Source organism: Zophobas morio, unplaced genomic scaffold, assembly GCF_036711695.1.
Source record: "Zophobas morio isolate AGI-343-1 ecotype UQ-CSIRO unplaced genomic scaffold, CSIRO_AGI_Zmor_V1 ptg000049l, whole genome shotgun sequence".
Taxonomy (NCBI): Eukaryota; Metazoa; Arthropoda; class Insecta; order Coleoptera; family Tenebrionidae; genus Zophobas; species Zophobas morio.
Genome location: NW_026972154.1, coordinates 887,918 through 895,782, shown reverse-complemented (window position 1 = coordinate 895,782; position 7,865 = coordinate 887,918).

Genomic DNA, 7,865 nt, shown 5'->3' with positions numbered 1-7,865 from the left:
ATTGTGTAATTTTTAAAAATTCGAAAATGGGTGCCATTAAAAAATCGTTAGTCAAAACTAAAAAAATTTACATGGGTGTTATTAAAAAAAATGTTCAAGCAACACAATATAAATAAACGCGATGAAAGCAGTTAAAAATTAATTAGTTAAGAAATATTTAAATATAAAAAACATGCAAAAACTATAAAATCGTGAATTACAGTTTTAATAAGTTTGTTCTTTTTGAATTATTTAAATTCAAAATTAGAATCTGGGAAAATAAAAAATTAAAAAATTGAGAACTTGAGGAATTTGAAAACTAAATTAAAAATTGAAATCTCGATTAATTGAAATAAGGAAAAATTAAAATATCTACAAACTGCAAATTAAAAATCTAGGAGACCGGAAAAAAATTAAAAAAGAAAAAAATTCCAAAAATTGTAAAATTGAGATTGGAAACTAGAAAACCTAAATCAGAAAACTATGAAGTCGAAAAACTGAAGAAACAAAAATTCACTAATTGAAATTTGAAAATCGCAATATTAAAAATCGAATTAACTTCAAAGTCGAAAATTGTAAATAAAAAATTTGAAAAAAAATCAAAATTTTTAAAAACTTAAAATTGAAAAGTCAAAAACTTGCAAATTAAACATTGTACAATTAAAAAGTTGCAAAATCAAAATAAAAAAACTGAGACATCGTAAAACCATAAACTGTTTAATTTTTAAAAATTCGAAAATGGGTGCTATTAAAAAATCCTCAGTCAACTTGATGTAAATAAACCTGGCGAAAGCAACGACAATCGAATGACACTGATATGTTTGTCGACATGACCTATTCTTAATTAAAAATCATGAAGTTAAAAAATTTTAATATGAAAACTGAAAAACTGAAAACGACAAAATCGTAAAATTGAAAAATTCAAAAGTTCAAAAATTAAAATTTGAAAAAGCCAAAAGATGAAAATACGAAAAACTGCAAATCAAAAAATTGGAGACATGAAAATTTGAATTGTCGTTTAATTAAAATAAAGGAAAATTAAAATATTTATAAATTGAAAAATCGAAAAAACGAAGGAACGAATAATTGAAAAACTGGAACGAAAATTTGCAAAATCGAAAAATTGAAAACTAGAAAATTGAAAGCGAAAAATTGAGAAATTTAAGAGTTGATAATGAAAAACTCAAAACAAACTTGAAAAATTGTAAAATCTAACAAAAATCCGAAAATTCAGCATTTGCAAAATCAGAAAACTAAAGAATTTTATATGGGTGCTATTAAAAAGCGGCCAGTCATCACAACATAAATGAAAGCAGTTAAAAATTAATTACTTAGTTAAAAAAAATTTAAATATAAAAATTGGAAAATCCAAAAACTGTGCAGTCGCAAAAATCGGTTTTAGTAAATGTGTTCTTTTTGAATTATTTAAATTAAAAATTAGAATCTGGGAATATAATACATTAAAAAATTGAGAACTTGACAAATTTAAAAGCTAAATTAAAAATCGAAATCTCGATTAGTTGAAATATATGTAGAAAAGTTAAAATACTTATCTACAAATTGAAAAATTTAAGAAGTGCAAAATTGAAATATGGGAAAATTGCAAATCAAAAGTCTGGGAGAGTGAAAAGCTACAAAATCAAAAAAGAAAAAAATTCCAAAAATTGTAAAATTGAAAAATTCAAGAAGCCAACTGCAAAATCGAAAAATCCTAAATTAAAAAAATTAAAAAATCAAATAGTTGTGGCGGCACAACAACACGTCGGTAAGCGGAGAAAGATAAGTCGCCTCGTGGTCTAGTGGTCTGGATACTTGCCCGGAAAGTGAGAGGCGTGGGTTCGATTCCCACCGAGGTAACAACATTTTTCTCCGCTTACCCACATGGTTATAAATCAAAACTTTGAAAAACTGAAAATCGAAAACTCAAAAACTCGCAATTCGAAACACTGTACAATTAAAAAACTGCAAAATAAAAACCGAAAGACTGAGAAATCGTAAAACCAAAAAACTGCGTAATTTGTAAAAATTCGAAAATGCGCGTTATTAAAAAATCCTCAGTCGATATCATGTAAATAAACCTGACGAAAGCAACGACATCGGAATGACAGCGATGTGATGTGTTGTCATTGTCGAAATGACATGCTCTCAGTTAAAAACATAAAGTTAAAAAAAAATTAAAGATAAAAATTGAAAAACTATAAACGACAAAATCATAAAATTGGAACATTCAAAAGTTCAACAATTAAAATTTGAAAAAGCCAAAATTTGAAAATACCAAAAACTGCAAATCAAAAAATTGAACACATGAAAATTTTAAATTATTTTTTAATTGAAATAAAAGAAAATTAAAATTTCTACAAATTGAAAAACCGAAAACTTAAAAAATCGAAACATCCAGAAACGAAAAATTGCAAATGGAAAAACTGAAGGAACGAAAATTTGCAAGATCGAGAATATAAAAATTCGAGAAATTGAAAACTAGAAAATTTGAAAGTGAAAAATTATAAAATTGAACAATTCAAACGTTGATAAATTATAGAAACTTTCAAAAACTTAAAACAAATTCGAAAAGTTGTAAAATCTATCAAAAATCGGAAAATCGAGAAATTGCAAAATCGTAAAACTGAAGAATTTTAACGTGGGTGTTATTAAAAAAATTCAGCAGAATATTAATAAACGCAATGAAAGCAGTTAAAGATTAATTACTCCTAATTAAGAAAAATTTAAAGATAAAAATTGAAAAATGCAAAAACTGCAAAATCGTGAAATTTCAGTTTAAATAAGTTTGTTCTTTTTGAATTATTTAAATTAAAAATTAGAATCTGGGCAAATTGAAATTTCCATTAGTTGAAATAAGGAAAAATTAAAATATCTACAAATTGAAAAATCGAATAATCGAATAAAAAAACTGGGAAACCAAAAAACTACGGAATCAAAAAATAAAAAGCTCCAAAAATTTTACAATTGAAAAATTAAAGATTGAAAACTAGAAACCTAAAACCGGAAAACCGTGTGACGGCACAATAGCACGTTGGTAAGCGGAGAAAGATAAGCGGCCTCGTAGTCTAGTGGTCAGGATACCTGCCCGGAAAGCGGGTGACGTGAGGTTCGATTCCCACCGAGACAGCAACATTTTGCTTCGGTTACCTTCAACTGTAAAGCGAAAAACTGAAGAAACAAAAATTCACAAATGGAAAATTTGAAAATCTACATATTAAAAATCGAGTTAACTGCAAAATCGGCTAATTGTAAATTAAAAAATTGAAAAAATCAAATGGTGATAAATCAAAATTTTGATAAAGTTCAAATTGGAAACTCAAACTCAAAATCGAAAATCGAAATATCGTACAATTAAAAAATGAAAAACCGGGCATTTAAAAAATCGAAACATCCAAGAAACGAAAAATTGTAGATAGAAAAACTGAAGGAACGAAAATTCGCAAAATCGAAAAATTGAAAACTAGAAAAGTTAAAAGCCAAAAATTGTAAAATCGAAAAACTGTCAAATTGAATAAATCTAAATCGAAAAAGTTAAAAATCTAAGTACCTAACTATAAAATCGAAAAATTGAGAAATTCAATAGTTGATAAGTTATAGAAACTTTGAAAAACTCAAAACAAATTCGAAAAATTGTAAAATCTAACAAAAATCGGAAAATTGAGAAATTTCAAAATCGGAAAACTAAAGAATTTTATTTGAAAACAGTTAAAAATTAATTACTTAAGAAAAATTTAAATATAAAAATTGAAAAATGCTAAAATTGTAAAATTGTGAAAATTTCAATTTTGGTAACTCTGTTCTTTTTGAATTATTTAAATTAAAAATTAGAATCTGGGAAATAAAACATTAAAAAATTGAGAACTTGAAAAATTTAAAAGCTAGATTAAAAATCGAAATCTCGACTAGTTGAAATAAAGAAAAGTTAAAATACTTATCTACTAAATTAAAAATTGAAATCCCGATTAGTCGAAATAAGGAAAAATTAAAATATCTACAAATTGAAAAGTTGAGAAAGTGCAAAATTGAAATTTCAAAAAATTGCAAATCACAAATCTGGGAGACCGAAAAACTACAAAATCGAAAAAAAGAAATTCCAAAAGTTGTAACATTGCAAAATTAATGATTGAAAAATAGAAAACCTAAAATCGGAAAACTGTAAAGTCGAAAAACGAAAGAAACTAAAACTCACAAACGGAAAATTTGAAAATCGAAAAATTGTAAATTAAAAATTGAAAAAATCAAATAGTGATAAATCAAAATTTTGAAAAATTTAAAATTGAAAATTCAAAAACTTGCGAACCGAAACATTGTACAACAGTCAACACAATGTGAATAAAAGTAGCGAAAGCAACGATATTCGAATGAATTTGTTCTCGTTGTCGAAATGACATACCTACTCTCAATTAAAAATCATAAAGTTAAAAAAAATAAATATAAAATTTGAAAAACTAAAAACAACAAAATCGTAAAAGTTTAAAAATCAAAATTTGAAAAAGCCAAAAGGAAAATTAAAATAATTGAAAAATCGAAAAACCGGAAACTTTTAAAATCGAAACATCCAAGAAACAAAAAAATCCGAATCGAAAAACTGAAGGAATGAAAATTTCCCAGTTGAAAGCGAAAAATTGGAAAATTCAAGAGCTGATAAGTTATAGAAATTTGGACAACTTAAAACAAATTAGAAAAATTGTAAAATCCAACAAAAATCGGAAAATATCTACAAATTGAAAAATTGAGGAAGTGCAAAAATGAAATATCGGTAAATTACAAATTAAAAATCTGGGAGACCGAAAATCTACAAAATCAAAAAATAAAAGTTCTAAAAATTGTAAAATTGAAAATTAAAGATTAAAAACTAGAAAACCTAAAATCAAAAAACTGTAAAAGCGAAAATCTGAAGAAACAAAAATTCACAAATGGAAAATTTGAAAAACGAAATATATTAAAAATCGAGAAACCCGAAAATGCAAAAACAGAATAAACGATCTAGAAACTGACAAATCGAGCTAATTGCATAACAGAAAAATTCTCGAAGATCAAAATGAGTTGTGTAATGAATTTGATTACACCACTAATGAAATAATATTGAAGCAGTTATGTAAGTGGTTATCAAGTAGGTCACAGATAAATAATAAAATAAATGTACTCCTAGATTTCAAAGAAAACTATTTTACCATTTTTCGGACCCAAATCCCCCATTTTCGTCGCTCTTCAATTATCATTATTACTATTATTAATTTTAATTTGCTTTCAGAACGGGCCCCAGCCAGTTGAAAATTTGATCCGGCGCTAACGAACCAAATAAAAAGTAGGAATTTCTTCGGCTTCCGACCCCGGACCTGATCAACCCCTCGTAATCGTGAAAAATCGCCCGACCGCTGCATCAGCGACCCGGCCAACTTTCGCCGACAATATTTTAACTCTAATTTAGCGAAAATAACGTCAAGGCGGCGGTGGCGGCGGAAGTTTCGCAGATTCGGGCAAAAACAAAATTACGTTTTAATTTTCCCCCAATATGGCTTGACGTCGTTAAAAACGGGCGAGTTTCCTCCACGGCTCCGCGGAGGAGACGTGGGCGTAGAGCGTGCAACTTTGGTGGAATTGATTTTAAAAAGAAGACATCCAAATTATCTCAAGGCATGTTTTTATCAAGTGAAAAAAATTAATAATCATGTCTGTGAACCGGTATTAAATGTATTATTATACCTTTTATCGTCCCAGATTACAGTGATCCCCCGTTGTTAAGCAGTTCTAAAAATCACTTTGTCATGTTTCAATTTCGGCCTTGTTTCTCTGTGAAAACAGACAACTCAATTTAAATAATAATTAATAGATAATAATTATTGCTATCGAGTTATATTATTTTATTTTGTGGTCACGTGTGTGTCAACTAGAGTTAGTTTCACTGTATCACACAACCACCCCAAAATCTCAATTTTTCTTAATAATTCCCTCCGTTTTCGTTCAAAGCCGCTTTGTCCTGTTCTAATATCTTTCCAGTGGAATTCTGTTCCCTTTTATTAGTCGGAGCCTGGAATCTTGTGAAAAAGCGAAAAAATCGTCCAATGGGACGAGCTCGCCAATCGCGTCGCCGCGAAAACAAAATCGGCAAAACCTAAAAACGAATCGAAATAAAAATTGCGAAGAAAGAGACGCCGTGATCGGTTCCCCAGTCGTAGCGAGTGAAATGTCAATAAGGCCGCCACCTAATTGGACAGAAAAGAAAGAGTGAGAGAGCGCGACAGAGACGAACGAAAGAAATCTGAAAGAGGGGTTGGAAAACTGCGTTCTTATTCGCCCCAACGAATGGTAAAAGTCGGTGCTTTTTTTATTCGCCGCTCCCCCTCCACGTGCATTTTTAAACACACCCCTCATTCTTCCTCGTTTCTTTTCTCGGAGGGGCGAGTATCGATCTGTGGGGTTGTTTTGACCATATGTCGGCGAAATGGGACGAACTGACCTAGGCAAGGCGAAACGGGGGTTGACCGCCCCGGGCGCGCAAAAACTAAAAAGTTAATTATTATTTTAAGAGTTTAATTGCGAACTCACGGAGGGGTTGATTAAATTTTAATTAAAATGAATGAATATTTGTTAAAATTAGAAATTCGCAAGTTTGCTTTTGTGCGCTTTAGAAGACAGACGAGTGGTAGAATTTTCTCGGCTTGTATGGAGCGCGCTTATATAGAGTAATTGCAAAAGCGGAGATGTTTTAAATTAGGAATTACGAAATTAAAAAGGAGGAGGCTCTTTTCAACCCTTCGGTCGTCTCGCTTTTATTCGGAGGAATAAAACGGAGAAAGAGAGCCGCCGGATGCGGGCCTGTGCCATTTCGAAATTAATCAAGTGAAAACCGACGGGATTTTTATTTTTATGCGGTTGGTTATGTTGATTTGGAATGTTTTTGAAGTTCGACGGACGTTTTTGCGCCGACCGAGACGAAGGCGGGTGCAGGAGGACGACACGTGCCATTCTTTTTACTACGAAAGGGAAAATACCACCAAATAATGTGCCGACTCTGTTTCTTCGACACGGAGGGAACGTATTTATTTAGAAGTCGAATTTTCAACAAACAAATCGATAATGTAATGCGCTCCAGTTTTGCCCCCTGTGTCTTTAACTTTTTTATTTTATTGTCATTACCATATTTTGACATTGATTTTTCAAGTTTACTTCCCGACACACTGGTTGGGTTTCTTTTTTCATAATTTCTTTTGAGCACAGACGTTCTGCAGGGTTGGTTAAAATAAGATGTTTCTTCGTGCTCGAAATCTATAAAAAAAATTGAATTACAATAATTATTTATTAAGAATTACCTATTATTGACACTGAATAACATGCAAAACATATTTTTTTATTTAGCTCTCTTATTAGACTTTAGTCTAAAGACTGAAAATATATTTTAAAAAACTTTCTGCTTTACCGCAAGGTTTGCAAGAAACACCATCTCCATCTAGAACCTACTCTGAGTATGGCCGAATCCACGATGATAGTTTGGAAGACATTTTTTAATTATTCGTAATATCACTGCTCTGTCGCCAAGTTAGTAGACAAATGATGAATGAATTTGGAAATCGAAGAATGAAATACTTACAAATCCATTCTAGGTTTTCCATTTCTTCCAACCCCTCGTTAAATACATTTTCAGAACTATCTATATTCACAACATCCCTCTTCGAGGCCGTTAAGTAACGAATTCCAGTAATACGCGTAATTGGGGATGTCCATAAATGAAGTCTTGGAAAAACCCGTCTGTATTACCTACTAGAGAAGGTCGGTACCTGTTTATCTGCATACTGCCAATAACCAACTGTATTAAAATTACACCAATTAATATAATAAAAATGCACTTAACACTAAAATATGCAATAATTGCAAATAAATAGTTA